We start from the raw sequence: 17,727 nt of genomic DNA, 5'->3' as shown, positions 1-17,727 counted from the left end.
TACTGAGTGATATATTTAAAAAAAAATAGTTGGATCTGACTGGTATAGACATGGCTATGAAGAATTCCATCAGATTTTGGGGAAAAAAAACTTGCACACATTTTTGCATTAAAAAATACACAAAAAATACACAAAAAAGCTCTAAATACAATGATAAATTCCCCTCTATGTCCAAATTAGTTGCACAAAAAACATTCCCTGTAGATGGAAAAATAAAATAGTTATGCCTCTTAAAAGGTGAGGAAGGAAAAACAAAACAAAAATGAAAAATTGTCCTCAAGGCCAAAATGGGCTGTGTTCTTAAGGGGTTTATAGTGTTGCTGTATCTAAATAAACATACATGAGAATAGACTGAGTCTGATCAACTGCTTTACTAAAAATAGAGCAGGAGTGGTAGGGGAAAATAACTGACACAATAAGGTTTAATAATCAACAGCAGCAGCTAAGGGAAACATGGATCAGGATTGTGGTGAGGGTGTGATGAGGGCAGATGGAATTACCTTAGGGGCAGATGGCATTTACCCCTTGTGTTTGTGACACCAGTGTGTGGTTTAACCTCTTCACCACCCAAAGGTATACCGATGGATCCTGGACTAGGCACGGGTGCAAATAATGAATCCGACCCCAAGTTATGGAACAATGGCAGCTTTACTGATTCAGACAGGTTTAACAGCCTATACAGCTTGGCTAGGCCCAAGGAGGTGACCAGTGACTTCAGAGACCATAGGGCTTGCTGGGACATGGTGGACATGGTGGACTTGGACAATTTGATGCAGGGCCACGCTGACTTGCGACAGATTGTCTTCCACTGACTTGACTGGGACTGACTAGACAGACTTCACCCTGTTTGCAGCTTACCAGGTTTTTAATTTCCCCTGTGGGGCAGTAGACTTGTGGATTTGTTGTAGACTTTGGGCCTTCCTAGGACACCAGACACTCTCTCAGGACTTGACCTTGCTACACTCAGTAGAGAAGAGCATAAGAGTCTGAGGTAGCTCCATCCAGGGCTTATATGGGGGAGACTCTGGAGGGTTCCCATAGGTTACCCTGTAGGTCACATGGTCACTGATACCTTCCTTAGTTACAACACATAGCAACATTATTTGAAGGCATATAACAATATAGGTACATTACACTACATAACATAGGCACTTAAGATCATATATGGAACAGAGTCTGCCTGACAGGGCAGCAAGGGTACAGGGGTGCAACTCCTACTACAGGATTCTAAATCAATTGCAGTACTAATATTTACAATGACACTAAATATATACTTTATATATATATATATATATATATATATATATATATATATATATATACATACAGATACAGAACACACAGAATAGGGTATAAGTGTCTGATTGTCTCGGGATCTGACTACTGTCACCCACTGCAATGTCCCTATGAACTGAACAGGGGTCGTCATGCCCTCTCCATGTATCTCAGTGGGAGCACCAGAGAATCATAAGTACAGTGTATGAGTGCAGAGTATAAGTACAGATACATGGAGGAGGCATGTTGGCCCCGTTCTCCATGCACAAGGTCTTTCAGGCCACATTCCATAGATTGCAGGGGTTCCCAGTTGTCGGACCTCTGCGATCAGACACTTAGGCTGGGTTCACATATGTCCGACATCCTGCATATGTTAACTCAGCCTAGATCTCGATGCAACTAATGCCAAAACTGATGACAAGTTGTCATCAGTTGTATGGCATCCGGCGTCCATTGTTTCTACACGGCAGACAGGGCAATGCAGCAAGCTGCATTTCTCTGTCCGGTGCCCTCTGGCGTGTCCAAACATCTGGCGTCAAAATTGAGATGCTGGATGATTGTGAACCTTCTCAATCAAATGAATGGGATCAGTTCTAGCATCTGTTTCCCTCCGGTGCAAGCCGAAGGGAAACTATGCCGGATGCCTCATATATGTGAACCCAGCCTTATAGATAGGGGATAAGGTGTCAAAGGCTGGAGAACCCCTTTAACTTAAAATGACTAATTTTGCCATGTTTAGCCTAAAGAATCATAGATCTCACTCTACATTTAATTTTTGGACAAGCAAAAGACAATAGTACTCAACGTGTGGCAAAGTAGAAGTATCTGTGACTGTTCTATTCATATCATTAGTAGTGTTGCTCACGAATATTCGCAATTCGAATATTATTCGCGAATATCGCATATTCGCGAATTCGCGAATATAGCGCTATATATTCGTAATTACGAATATTCGTTTTTTTTTTGTTTTTTTTTTTTTCACAGTACACATCACAGTGATCATCCCTCTCTGCTTCCAGCTTGTGTGGTGTAAAGAAGGCTGTAATACTACTGTGTGAGACTGACGTGCGAAAATCCGCATATGCGAAAATTCGTGTATGCTAATTTTCGCATATGCGAATATTCGCGTTTGCTAATTTTGTATACGCTATTATTCACATATGTTAATTTTCGTATACGCGAATTTTCGCATATGCGAAAATAAAACGAGAATATAACGAATATGCGAATATTCGCGAATATATGACGAATATCGTCATCGCGAATTCGAATATGGCCTATGCCGCTCAACACTAATCATTAGAGATCTAGTCACATGCAGCAGAAACCACCCAATTCACATGAAGTCAACAGAGCTTTCATAGTAGAATTTTCGGCAACTTTATCTGATTTAGGTAGTTTAGTGCTCAAACAAGAATATCATATTCAGTGATAATAATAGAACTAAATAAGCATATTTTTCAAACTAAGTACAGTAGTAATACTTGAATTACTAAATATTAGCACGATAACTTAAATCAATATACAATGTAGTATTGGTGTCCAAGAAAAAGCAAAAACATTTATAAGTAGAAGCTATTAAGAAAAAAATACAGACAGGCTTAGAAAAAATAGGAGCATCAGACTGTTTGTGCCAGAGGCTAATTTGTTAATGCATCAATGCTTTTGGTCACTACTTTTCTTGGAAATGAAATAATGACTAAAAAATATCTAAAGATCGTGCTGGATATAAAATGTTCATATTTATTTTCCACAGCGTCATACATAAAACAACTTTGTATTAATCTGCATTAAAGTGTACCTGTCATTAACAAAACCTTTTATATAATGTAGACAATACCATTATATGTAGGCAATAGCTGTAGGGACAATATGCACATTTTTTAACCAATGTATAGTACAAATATACATATAAAGTTATTTTCTACATTATATAAAAAGTTTTTGCTAATGACAGGTAGATTTTTAAATGGTAGAATAAAAGAGCAAACTGTTCGCAGTTACTACTAAGAGCAAACATTGCTTCTTTTATCAATGTATTCTCAGGCTTTATTATGACAGCACACAGCTAAGATCATACAATATTTCATTGCTTATACTAGGAAGCCTCATTATATACTAGAGAGACAGCCACAAGCAAACACGATGTCACATGCTTGTCATGGATTTCTTGTTCAAATGTTTGCAGAACTGTAGCAGTGAAATAGGGGCTGTGAGAGAGTTTTACAAACCAAATTAACTGCTAAAACACAGGTTAGTCAACAGTTAAATCCCATCTCTCCAACTCTCATGCTACAGTGGTCCCTCGCTGTCTTTGTTTACAGGCCTGCAGCAAAGACATGAAGTACATCCACGTGATGTGACCACTGTCTCATGCTACGTAAACAGTGTCATACTACACCGAGTAGCATCACCACTGAAATGGATGTAAGACATGTCATTACTGCAAGAAGAGTGGGGACTACCAGGGCATTGCTGTTTTCGGGGCCATCCTGGAAAACAGTTCTCCAGCGGCACTGACTGCTGCAGCTGCCACCGAGCCCTTTGATCTGCCCTGTTAAGCTGTGCTGGCACTCACCTGTCCCTGCTGCTCAGGCTGTCAGCACGTTGCCCCTGCATCCAATCACCGATGCCTGTGGTGCCCTTGTCACTACGCCACTTACGCAGCCCATGCATCCAATCCCCGCTGCCCTGCGCCGCCCTCGTCACTACGCCCCATCACCACGCGGCCTCTGCGGCCAATAAGCCTGCAGCTTCTGCTGCAGCATCCAATCATAGCCTCTCTACTCATTCCTCGCACACTAGGGGTTCAAATGTACCTCTAGTGTGCATGCAGTTGCAGGGATATCAGCAAGGAAGCAATGTGCACAAAACAGTACACACACACACACAAATTCACAACATTGCCCCTATTCAGTATTGCCCCTTATTCAATACAGTACTGTACAGTAGTGAATATAGGGACAGAGGGTGAGATCAGCACTGTATACAGTACTGTACTGATGAAACTGTTTTAAATCGCTCATTCTGACTAAAGGTATGTTCACAGTGCAGAATTCCCGTGAACATTACCATCAGTGTGAACGGGTTTTCCACGAGACCCGTTCACACTGCGGAATTTCAGCGGCAGACAATTCCGCCTCTGAAATTGTTCCGCGCAAATAAAGAACATGTTCATTCTTTGCGCGGAAGTCCGCAAGCACTGCATAGCCGTCAATGGTATTTTCTTCAGCGGCCACCAGACAGAATCTGCAGTGTGAACATACACTCATAAAAGTAAGGACCTGGTTTATCTGTACTCTTTTGTATGGTTATTTTTACCTTTATTCTTCATATTTTCTTACTTTGGGTTGGAATTTCAGGGACTCAGGAATCAATTACCAGTTTTCCATAGAGTCATGGACTCAACATACAATGGTTTCAACAAACAATGGTCCTCCTAGAACAAATTAATATTGTATGTTTGTATGTTGAGGGACCACTGTGTGTGTGTGTGTGTGTGTGTGTGTGTATATATATATATATATATATATATATATATATATATATATATGTGTGTGTGTGTGTGTCTGTGTGTGTGTGTGTGTGTGTGTGTGTGTGCGTGTGTACCAGTGGGGCAAAAAAGTATTTAGTCAGCCACCAATTGTGCAAGTTCTCCCGCTTGATAAGAGAGGCCTGTAATTTTCATCATAGGTATACCTCAACTATAAGAGACATAATGAGAAAAAAAAAATCCATAAAATCACATTGTCTGATTTTTAAAGAATGTATTAGCAAATGATGGTAGGAAACAAGTATTTGGTCAATAACAAAAGTTAATCTCAATACTTTGTTATATACTCTTTGTTGGCAATGACAGAAGTCAAACGTTAAAGTCTTCACAAGGTTTTCACACACTGTTGCTGGTATTTTTGGCCCATTCCTCCATGCAGATCTCCTCTAGAGCAGTGATGTTGTCACGATGGCGGCTGGCAGGTAGTGGATCCTCTGTGCCAGAGAGGGATTGGCGAGGACCGTGCTAGTGGACCGGTTCTAAGTCACTACAGGTTTTCACCAGAGCCCGCCGCAAAGCGGGATGGTCTTGCTGCGGCGGTAGTGACCAGGTCGTATCCACTAGCAACGGCTCACCTCTCTGACTGCTGAAGATAGGCGCGGTACAAGGGAGTAGACAGAAGCAAGGTCGGACGTAGCAGAAGGTCGGGGGCAGGCGGCAAGGTTCATAGTCAGGGGCAACGGCAGGAGGTCTGGAACACGGGCTAGGAACAAACAAGGGAACGCTTTCACTAGGCACAAGTGCAACAAGATCCGGCAAGGGAGTGCAAGGGAGGAGCTCAGATAAGGCCAGGGAACAGGTGGGAGCCAATTAAGCTAATTGGGAAGATTGGGCCAGGCACCATCATTGGTGCACTGGCCCTTTAAATCGCAGAGACCCGGCGCGCGCGCGCCCTAGGGAGCGGGGCCGCGCGCGCCGGGACAGGACCGACGGAGAGCGAGTCAGGTACGGGGACCGGGGTGCGCATCGCGAGCGGGCGCCACCCGCATCGCGAATCGCATCCCGGCTGGAGGCGGTACCGCAGCGCACCCGGTCAGTGGATCTGACCGGGGCGCTGCAGCAACGAGGATGAGGCGAGCGCTCCGGGGAGGAACGGGGACCCGGAGCGCTCGGCGTAACAGTACCCCCCCCCTTGGGTCTCCCCCTCTTCTTGGGGCCAAAGAACCTGAGGAAAAAAAACTCAATTTTTCCGTGATGAGGTCCGATGCACATTAGGAGGGGTTCTGTGCGGAAACGCACGAGACAGTCCAATCTTTTATTGTTAAAACAATAGATGTAGAGGGGTCTGGCGAGACTGGTCACAGGGACGTAGAACCTGTTGATAAGAGAGGCCAAAAAAATTTTTCCTGCAGATCCGGAATCCAAGAAGACCATAGTAGAGAAGGAGAAGGTAGAGGCAGATATCCGCACAGGCACAGTAAGGCGTGGAGAAGCAGAGTTGACATCAAGAACTGTGTCACCTTTGTGCGGAGTCAGCGTACGTCTTTCCAGGCGGGGAGGACGGATAGGACAATCCTTCAGGAAGTGTTCGGTACCGGCATAGTACAGGCAAAGATTCTCCATGCGGCGTCGTGTCCTCTCTTGAGGTGTCAAGCGAGACCGGTCAACTTGCATAGCCTCCGCGGCGGGAAGCACAGGAACGGATTGCAGAGGACCAGAGGAGAGAGGAGCCGGGGAGAAAAAACGCCTCGTGCGAACAAAGTCCATATCCAGGCGGAGCTCCAGACGCCATCCGGAAGAACGCATGTCAATGCGAGTGGCAAGATGAATGAGTTCATGTAGGTTAGCAGGAGTCTCTCGTGCGGCCAGAACATCTTTAATGTTGCTGGATAGGCCTTTTTTAAAGGTCGCGCAGAGAACCTCACTATTCCAGGACAACTCGTAAGCAAGAGCACGGAACTGAATGGCGTACTCGCCAACGGAAGAAACACCCTGGGCCAGGTTCAGCAGGGCAATCTCGGCAGAAGAAGCTCGGGCAGGCTCCTCGAAGACACCACGGACCTCAGCGAAGAAGGACTGGACTGTGGCTGTGGCAGGATCATTGCGGTCCCCATCAAATTTGTCCGGCAGGGACAAGCAGGGGTTAAGAACGGCCGGTTGCTGCGGAGGAGTTGCAGGAGCCGGCGGAGGAGATGGTTGTTGCAGCTGTAGCTGTGACTGAAGTTGCTGTATCTGCGGCTGCAGCTGCTGTATCTGTGACTGAAGACGCAGTGTCTCGGAGGTCAAGTATGCCAGCTGTTGATCTCGTTGGGCGATCTTTACGCCAAATTTGTCCGGCAGGGACAAGCAGGGGTTAGGAACGGCCGGTTGCTGCGGAGGAGTTGCAGGAGCCGGCGGAGGAGATGGTTGTTGCAGCTGTAGCTGTGACTGAAGTTGCTGTATCTGCGGCTGCAGCTGCTGTATCTGTGACTGAAGACGCAGTGTCTCGGAGGTCAAGTATGCCAGCTGTTGATCTCGTTGGGCGATCTTTAGGGCTAGCTGGGCGACCAGTGTAGGATCTTCAGCGGGATCCATGGCCGGATCTACTGTCACGATGCCGGCTGGCAGGTAGTGGATCCTCTGTGCCAGAGAGGGATTGGCGAGGACCGTGCTAGTGGACCGGTTCTAAGTCACTACAGGTTTTCACCAGAGCCCGCCGCAAAGCGGGATGGTCTTGCTGCGGCGGTAGTGACCAGGTCGTATCCACTAGCAACGGCTCACCTCTCTGACTGCTGAAGATAGGCGCGGTACAAGGGAGTAGACAGAAGCAAGGTCGGACGTAGCAGAAGGTCGGGGGCAGGCGGCAAGGTTCGTAGTCAGGGGCAACGGCAGGAGGTCTGGAACACGGGCTAGGAACAAACAAGGGAACGCTTTCACTAGGCACAAGTGCAACAAGATCCGGCAAGGGAGTGCAAGGGAGGAGCTCAGATAAGGCCAGGGAACAGGTGGGAGCCAATTAAGCTAATTGGGAAGATTGGGCCAGGCACCATCATTGGTGCACTGGCCCTTTAAATCGCAGAGACCCGGCGCGCGCGCGCCCTAGGGAGCGGGGCCGCGCGCGCCGGGACAGGACCGACGGAGAGCGAGTCAGGTACGGGGACCGGGGTGCGCATCGCGAGCGGGCGCCACCCGCATCGCGAATCGCATCCCGGCTGGAGGCGGTACCGCAGCGCACCCGGTCAGTGGATCTGACCGGGGCGCTGCAGCAACGAGGATGAGGCGAGCGCTCCGGGGAGGAACGGGGACCCGGAGCGCTCGGCGTAACAGATGTTTTGGGGCTGTCGCTGGGCAACACAGACTTTCAACTCCCTCCAAAGTTTTTCGATGGGATTGAGATCTGGAGACTGGCTAGGCCACTTCAGGACCTTGAAATGCTTCTTACGAAGCCACTCCTTCATTGTCTGGGTGGTGTGTTTGGGATCATTGTCATGCTGAAAGACCTATCCACATTTCATCTTCAATGCCCTTGCTGATGGAAGGAGGTTTTCACTCAAAATCTTATCATACATGGCCCCATTCATTCTTACCTTTACATGATCAGTCATCCTGGTCCCTTAGCATGATGTTTCCACCCCCATGCTTCACAGTAGGTATGGTGTTCTTTGGATGCAACTCAGCATTCTTTCTCCTCCAAACACGACAAGTTGAGTTTTTACCAAAAAGTCCTACTTTGGTTTCATCTGACCATATGACATTCTCCCAATATTTTTATGAATCATCCAAATGCTCTCTAGCAAACTTCAGAAGGGCCCAGACATGTACTGGCTTAAGCAGGGGGACACGTCTGGCACTGCATGATTTGAGTCCCTGGTAGCGTAGTGTGTTACTGATGGTAGCCTTTGTTACTTTGGTCCCAGCTCTCTGCAGGTCATTCACTAGGTCCCCTCGTGTAGTTCTGGGATTTTTGTTCATTGTTCTTGTGATCATTTTGACACCATGGGGTGACATCTTGCTTGGAGCTCAAGATCAAGGGAAATTATCAGTGGTCTTGTATGTCTTCCATTTTCTAATAATTGCTCCCACAGTTGAAACCAAGCTGCTGGCCTATTGCAGATTCAGTCTTCCCATCATCGTGCGGGTCTATAATTTTGTTTCTGGTGTCCTTCAACAGCTCTTTGGTCTTGGCCATAGGAAAGTTTGGAGTTTGACTGTTTGAGGTTGTGGAAAGGTGTCTTTTATGCTGATAACAAGTTCAAACAGGTGCCATTAATACAGGTAATGAGTGGAGGACAGAGGAGACTCTTAAAGAAGAAGTTATAGGTCTGTCAGAGCCAGAAATCTTGCTTGTTTGTAGGTGACCAAATACTTATTTTCTACCATAATTTGCAAATAAATTCTTTAAAAAATAATTTTTTCTCATTAAATCTCTCATAGATGATGAAAATTACAGTCCTCCCTCATCTTTTTAAGTGGGAGAACTTGCACAATTGACTAAATACCTTTTTGCCCCACTGTGTGTGTGTGTGTGTGTGTATATATATATATATATATATATATATATATATGTTACGCCGAGCGCTCCGGGTCCCTGCTCCTCCCCAGAACGCTCGCGGCGTTCTCCTCTCTGCAGCGCCCTGGTCAGACCCGCTGACCGGGAGCGCTGCACTGACATTCACGATGGGGATGCGATTCGCATAGCGGGACACGCCCGCTCGCGAATCGCATCCCAAGCCACTTACCCGTCCTGGTCCCCGGCTGTCACGTTCTGGCGCGCGCGGCTCCACTCTCTAGGGCGCGCATGCGCCAGCTCTCTAAGATTTAAAGGGCCAGTGCACCAATGAGTGGTGCCTGGCCCAATCTGTCTAATTAGCCTCCACCTGCTCCCTGTCTATTTAACCTCACTTCCCCTGCACTTCCTTGCCGGATCTTGTTGCCTTGTGCCAGAGAAAGCGTTTAGTGTTGTCCAAAGCCTGTGTTCCAGACCTTCTGCTATTGCTATTGACTACGAACCTTGCCGCCTGCCCCGACCTTCTGCTACGTCTGACCTTGCCTCTGTCTAGTCCTTCTGTCCCACGCCTTCTCAGCGGTCAGCGAGGTTGAGCCGTTGCCGGTGGATACGACCTGGTTGCTACCGCCGCAGCAAGACCATCCCGCTTTGCGGCGGACTCTGATAAAAACCAGTAGCAACCTAGAACTGGTCCACCGACACGGTCCACGCCAATCCCTCGCTGACACAGAGGATCCACATCCAGCTAGCCGAATCATAACAGTAGATCCGGCCATGGATCGCGCTGAGGTGCCGCTGCCAAGTCTCGCTGACCTACCCACGGTGGTCACCCAGCAATCGCAGCAAATTGCCCAACAAGGACAGCAGCTGTCGCAGTTGACCGCCATGTTACAGCAGCTTCTACCACTGCTACAGCAGCAACCATCTCCTCCGCCAGCTCCTGCACCTCCTCCGCAGCGAGTGGCCGCTCCTAGCCTCCGCTTGTCCCTGCCGGACAAATTTGATGGGGACCCTAGACTCTGCCGTGGCTTCCTGTCTCAATGTTCCCTACATATGGAGATGTTGCCGGACCAATTTCCTACAGAACGGTCTAAGGTGGCGTTCGTAGTTAGTCTTCTGTCTGGAAAGGCCTTGTCTTGGGCCACACCGCTCTGGGACCGCAATGATCCTGCCACAGACACAGTCCAGTCCTTCTTCGCTGAAGTCCGTAGTGTCTTCGAGGAACCAGACCGAGCTTCTTCTGCCAAGACTGCCCTGCTGAACCTGGTCCAGGGTAATTCTTCAATAGGCGAGTACGCCATCCAATTTCATACTCTCGCCTCCGAATTATCTTTCAATAACGAGGCCCTCTGCGCGACCTTTAAAAAAGCCCTATCCAGTAACATCAAGGATGTGCTGGCCGCACGAGAGATTCCTGCCAATCTGCATGAACTTATCCATTTGGCCACCCGCATTGACATGCGTTTTTCTAAAAGACACCAGGAGCTCCGCCAGGAAAAAGACCTTGATCTCTGGGCACCTCTCTCACAGTATCCTTTGCAATCTACCCCTGTGCCTTCCGCCGAGGAGGCTATGCAAGTGGATCGGTCTTGCCTGACCCATGAAGAGAGGACTCACCGTAGGGATAAAAATTTATGTCTGTACTGCGCTAATACCGAACATTTCTTGGTGGATTGCCCTATTCGTCCTCCACGTCTGGGAAACGCACGTACGCACCCAGCTGACGTGGGTGTGGCGTCTCTTGGTACGAAGTCTGCTTCTCCACGTCTCACTGTGCCCGTGCGGATTTCTCCTTCTGCCAACTCCTCCTTCTCAGCCGTGGCCTTCTTGGACTCTCGTTCTTCTGGAAATTTTATTCTGGCCTCTTTGGTTAATAGGTTCTGCATCCCAGTGACCCGTCTCGTCAAGCCGCTCTACATTTCTTCCGTCAATGGAGCAAAATTGGACTGCACTGTGCGTTACCGCACAGAACCCCTGCTTATGAGCATTGGACTGCATCATGAAAAATTTTTATTTTTTGTTTTGCCCAACTGCACCTCTGAAGTCCTCCTCGGTCTGCCATGGCTCCAACGCCATTCTCCTACCCTTGACTGGACCACCGGGGAGATCAATAATTGAAGTCCTGCTTGACACAAGAAATGCCTCACGTCTGCTCCCAGTCCCGTCTGTCGGGCCTCAGTGTCTCCTCCTGTGCCTGGTCTCCCCAAGGCCTATCAGGACTGTGCCATGCCTCCTCATAGCCCCCGTCCTGGTGACCCTCTGCCCCGTGCCAGGCTTCACCCTCTGCCCCCCCTCCCCATTTCCACTCCTTCTGAACTGCCTGCCGCTGATGTAGCTACCCAGGACATCTTTTTGTTCCGGAAGGAAACTCAAGAGGAGTCCCCTATGTTCTCGTCTCATTTGAAGGGACAAGGAGACAAAAAGAGGAGGAGACTTAAGGGGGGGGGGGGTACTGTTATGCCGAGCGCTCCGGGTTTCTGCTCCTCCCCGGAGCGCTCGCGGCGTTCTCCTCTCTGCAGCGCCCCGGTCAGACCCGCTGACCGGGAGCGCTGCACTGACATTCACGATGGGGATGTGATTCGCATAGCGGCACGTGCCTGCTCGCGAATCGCATCCCAAGCCACTTACCCGTCCCGGTCCCCGGCTGTCACGTTCTGGAGCGCGCGGCTCCGCTCTCTAGGGCGCGCGCGCGCCAGCTCTCTAAGATGTAAAGGGCCAGTGCACCAATGAGTGGTGCCTGGCCCAATCTGTCTAATTAGCCTCCACCTGCTCCCTGTCTATTTAACCTCACTTCCCCTGCACTTCCTTGCCGGATCTTGTCGCCTTGTGCCAGAGAAAGCGTTTAGTGTTGTCCAAAGCCTGTGTTCCAGACCTTCTGCTATTGCTATTGACTACGAACCTTGCCGCCTGCCCCGACCTTCTGCTACGTCTGACCTTGCCTCTGTCTAGTCCTTCTGTCCCACGCCTTCTCAGCAGTCAGCGAGGTTGAGCCGTTGCCGGTGGATACGACCTGGTTGCTACCGCCGCAGCAAGACCATCCCGCTTTGCGGCGGGCTCTGGTGAAAACCAGTAGCAACCTAGAACCGGTCCACCGACACGGCCCACGCCAATCCCTCGCTGACACAAAGGATCCACATCCAGCTAGTCGAATCATAACAATGTATATGTATATATATATATATATATATATATATATATATATATATATATATTAGAATAAATACATTACTATGTTTATTATAATTTTTCTATTTCATTTTTTAAACTTACAAATATTGAATCAAAAACACCTACTCTCCTTGAAAAAAGAGAGTCTGCTATTAGTGCATTACCTTTCAAACATGACACTTATGATATTTTAACAATTTCTATTTAGAATAAAGTTTGTGGATCATCCTATTCTGTTATTTCGGTGTGTGAAATGTTCCTATTTTTAGCATAATAGATGATATTGGCTATCCTATTAAATATTCACCAGACTGCTCTTTTTACGAAGTGTTGAAAGTTATTTAGCTATATAAAAACTACATCTGTTATCTTCTAAGGCCCATCTGGAGGAATATTGCTTGCAATAACAAAATATATATGTAACTGTCAAAAACTTTCTATTAATTTTACTAAAACACATTGTGTTTACTCTCAATTGAGTTACTTTGTTCGAATAATGAATAGGATCTTGCCCAAAGCTTTTGCAGTCACTGCTTAAATTCACTGATAATGTGCTGAGTGAAGGTCATAGAATTTATATAGGGCTAAACGGATGGATAAAGAACAATAGAGCCTCCCTTATAACTTAATACTTTATTGATCCTCCATTATTATAACACCATGGGGGACATTTATCATTGTTTGCTTTGATAAGCAAGTTCTTAAGGCATTTTTATTTTTTTTTTTGCTTTAGTTTTGCTTACGTGCTACATATTTATCATACTATCACAGGGGGTTAACAAATTTGGAGAATATAAGCAAAATGTAAACTTTTTAAATTTGCTTTTCTTTAGACTCCAGGTCAAACCTGGTGCAGACTTATGACTTTTTGTTGCCCACATGCAAATTTTGCACATCATAAATTTGTGACCACTGCAAACTGAAATTTGCTTAGGTAAGGCTGTTTGTAACTTTTTGCTTACTCACAAAAAGTAGCACAACAAAGTACTTAGGCACCTGTGCAACTTTTTGTAAGCTAAAAAAAGACTCTAAATACATTAAAGGGGTACTCTGGTGAAAAACTTTTTTTTTTTAAATCAACTGGTGGCAGAAAGTTAAACAGATTTGTAAATTACTTCTGTTACCTTAAGGTCCCATCCGAAATTAGGCCACCTCCGCGTGGTGAATGGGGACACACGTTTTGATCAAAAAGTGCGCTAAGAGCCTCCATTTTTTGACCAAGAGTGCTGCTGCAACCTCTTTTTTTGTATACTCTGTATTTGCCACAGCAGCATGCACCCGTGTATTAGGTAGTTGTGCTGGCTATTTTTCTTTTTGCTTGTTTGTACAATTCAGGGGGAATGGCACCCTCTGTAGCCGTGCACCCCTCCCGTTTTTTACAGGAGGTGTTTTAAATTGATAATGGATCCAGCATGTCACCCAATCAGAGGCTAAATGTCCAACAGAGGTGAGTGTTAGGAGTATTATGCTCAGAATTTGTGTAAGGGTCCCATCCGAAATGAGGCCACCTCCACGTGGTGGATGGGGGGGGACACATTTTGATCAAAAAGTGTGCTAAGAGCCTCCATTTTTTGACCAAGTGTGCTGCTGCAACCTTCTTTTTTTGTATACTAATTTACAAATCAGTTTGGCACCAGTTGATAAAAAAAAAAAAAAAAAAGTTTTCCACCAGAGTACCCCTTTAACCCCTTGGGGACCAAGCCCATTTTGACATTAAGGGCCAGATCATTTTTTGCAAATCCGACCTCTGTCACTTTAAAGGGGTACTCCGGTGCTTACACATCTTTTCCCCTATCCAAAGGATAGGGGATAAGATGCCTGATCGCGGGAGTCCCACAGCTGGGACATGATAGCTATCACGCCCCCTCCCGTTGGCTTGCATTGAGGGGCGGAGCGTGACGTCACACGGGAGCGGAGGCATGACGTCACACGCTGCCGCCCCCTGGGGTCGAGCGTAATCAGACCCGGAGCGAACACGCTCCGGGGACTGATTACAAACGGGGTGCCGCATGCATGATCACGGGCGTCCCCAGCTGCGGGACTCCCGCGATCAGGCATCTTATCCCCTATCCTTTGGATAGGGGATAAGATGTGTAAGCACCGGAGTACCCCTTTAAGCATTAATAACTCTGGGATGCTTTTACTTATGAATTTGATTCTGAGATTGTTTTTTCATGACATATTCTACTTTATGTTAGTGGTAAATTTTTGTCGATACTTGCATAATTTTTTGGTGAAAAAATCCAAACTTTAAAGATCTCTGCTTGTAAGGAAAATGAACATGCCGAATAAACTATATATTGATTCACATATACAATATGTCACTTTATGCTTTATCTTAATCATAAAGTTGACATGTTTTTACTTTTTGAACACATTAGAGGGCTTCAAAGTTTAGCAGAAATTCTAAAATTTTTCACAAAAATTTCAAAATCTGAATTTTTCAGGGACCAGTTCAGTTTTGAAGTGAATTTGATAGACTTTATGGTAGAAATACCCCATAATGGACCTCATTTTGATAACTGCACCCCTCAAAGTATTCAAAATGACATTCAGAAAGTGTGTTAACCCTTTAGGTGTTTCACAGGAATAGCAGCAAAGTGGAGGGGAAAATTCAAAATCTTCTTTTTTTAGACTAACATGTTCTTGTAACCCATTTTTTCTTCATTTTTACAAGGGGTAAAAGGATAAAAGCCCACCAAAATTTGTAACCTAATTTCACTCAAATAAGGAAATGCCTCATATGTGGATGTAAAGTGCTCTGCGAGCGTACTACAGGGCTCAGAAGGGAAGGAGCGACATTGGGATTTTGGAGAGGGAGTTTTGCAGAAATGATATTTGGGGGCCTGACACACTTAGGAAGCCCCTATGATGCCAGAACAGCAAAAAAACAAAAACAAAAAAAAAAACATGGCACACTATTTGGGAAACTACACACCTCAAGGAATGTAAAAAGGGGTACAGTGAGCCTTAACACCCTACAGGTAATTGACATACTTTCATAAAAGTGGGACATGAAAATTAAAAATTAGATATAATTTTCACAAAAAATAATCAAGTAATGTAACAAAGGGTACAGTGAGCCTTAACACCCCAAAGGTGTTTGACAAATTTTCACTAAAGTTGGACGTTAAAATAAAAAATTAGATTTTTTTCACTAAAATGCTGGTGTTACCCCACATTTTTCATTTTCACAAGGGGTAATAGGAGAAAAAGCCCACCAAAATTTGTAACACCATTTCTTCTGAGTATGAAAATACCCCATATGTGGATGTAAAGTGCTCTGCAGGTGCACTACAGGGCTCAGAAGAGAAGTAGCCTTGGCTTTTGGAGAGAGAATTTGGTTGGAATGGAAGTCAGGGGCATGTGCATTTACAAAGCCCCCATGGTGCCAGAAAAGTGGACCCCCCCACATGTGACCCCCATTTTAGAAACTACACCGCTCACGGAATGTAATAAGGGGTGCAGTGAGCATTTACACCTCACTGGCATTTGACAGATCTTTGGAATAGTGGGCTGTGCAAATGAAAAATTTAATGTTTTATTTTCACGGACCACTGTTCAAAAAATCTGTCAGACACCTGTGGGTCGTAAAAGCTCACTGCCCCCCTTATTACATTCTATGAGGGGTGTAGTTTCCAAAATGGAGTACATGTGGGTGGGTCCACTGTTCTGGCAGCATGGAGGCTTTGCAACAGCTAGAGGCTCACTTTTGGAAACAGTGCCGTACGAGAATTTTTTTTTCTTATGGGGGGAGGGGTAGGGGGTAAAAGTGTTAGGGTGTGTGTATATGTAGTGTTTTACCCTTTATTTTGTGTTAGTGTAGTGTTTTTTTTTTAGGGGGTGGGGGTTTACAGTGAGTTTCCCGCTAGGAGTTTGAGCTGCAGCAGAAAATTTGCCGCAGCTCAAACTTGAAGCGGGAAACTCGCTGTAAACCCCAGCCTATGTGAATGAAAACTCCAGCTGTTGCAAAACTACAACTCCCAGCATACACTGAAAGCTGAAGAGCATTCTGGGAGTTGTAGTTATGCAACAACTGGATGAGAACAGTTTGGAGACCACTGTGTAGTGGTCTCCAAACTGTGGCCCTCCAGATGTTGCAAAATTTCATCTCCAAGCAAGCCCTGACTGTCCAGACATACTGGGAGTTGTAGTTCTGCAACATCTGAAGGGCCAGATGTTGCAGAACTACACTTTCCAGCATGCCTGGACTGTCTGGGCATGCTGAGAGTTGTAATTGTGCAACACCTGGAAGGGCACAGTTTGAAAACCACGGCACAGTGGTCTCCAAATTGTGGCATTCCAGATGTTGCAAAACTACAACTCCCAGCATGCCCAGACAGGAAAAGGCTTTCTGGGCATGCTGGGAGTTGTAGTTTTGCAACTCTTCACTGCTGTTGCTGTCTCTGTCGCCACCTAACTGCCGCCGGTTCTCCCCCACCCCATGTGTCTCCACAGCCTGCTGCCACCGCCGGTCCACCCCCCCCCCCCACCTCACATGTCGCCTGCTGCCACCATCCTCCCCAAGCTCTGCACACACTTCCATGGGCGGGCAGAGTGGACAACCTCAACTTTATCCCCCCCACCCCTGCCCTGCGATTGGCCGGTCAGTCCTGATCAGCCAATCCCAGGGGATGGGAGGAGGTGGCACCCGGAATCAGCCCGGAAAAGCCCGGAAAAGCCATGATTTGCCGGTCAGATTTGACAAGGGCAAAGACCCCACTAGGCGATATGCCGGGATGGCTGCTGATAGATATGAGCAGTCAACCCGTTCTGATCACCGCCCCATGTGTGTCGGTGACCGGAAACACCAAGGGCATACAGGTACACCCTTGGTCCTTAAGTACCAGGGAGCAAGGGTGTACATGTACGCCCTTGGTCTCCAACAGGATAAGGCAGTGCTGGGAAATAATGGTGGCCCCACAAAACATTGACACTTTGGGCCCAATTTACATATTTCCAATTGGGGGTGTAGAATCTCAAGGTTTAGACATTAATAGGCTGTGTGTAGAGTTATTTTGAGGGGATATAGATATATGTGTGTTGATGTTTGGACTACAGGGAAGAGAAAATAATATTTCTCATCATGTACTAGGGTTTCTATATTATAATAATAATAATAATAATAAAAAAAAAATAACATCTGTAATGAATATGGAATCATGAATACTTTGATGAATTTTATATCATCTGCATTGAATGTAGCACAGACAGATTTTAAAATATTGATGATTCTCAGTTTTGTCATATACTTCGGCAGACAGCAAAGCTCTTAGAGGAGATCTAAATGAGTCTAAAATCCTAG

Source organism: Hyla sarda, chromosome 1 (genome assembly GCF_029499605.1).
Source record: "Hyla sarda isolate aHylSar1 chromosome 1, aHylSar1.hap1, whole genome shotgun sequence".
Classification (NCBI taxonomy): Eukaryota; Metazoa; Chordata; class Amphibia; order Anura; family Hylidae; genus Hyla; species Hyla sarda.
The sequence above is the reverse complement of the archived record's forward strand: the minus strand, read 5'-3'. Positions refer to the sequence as shown.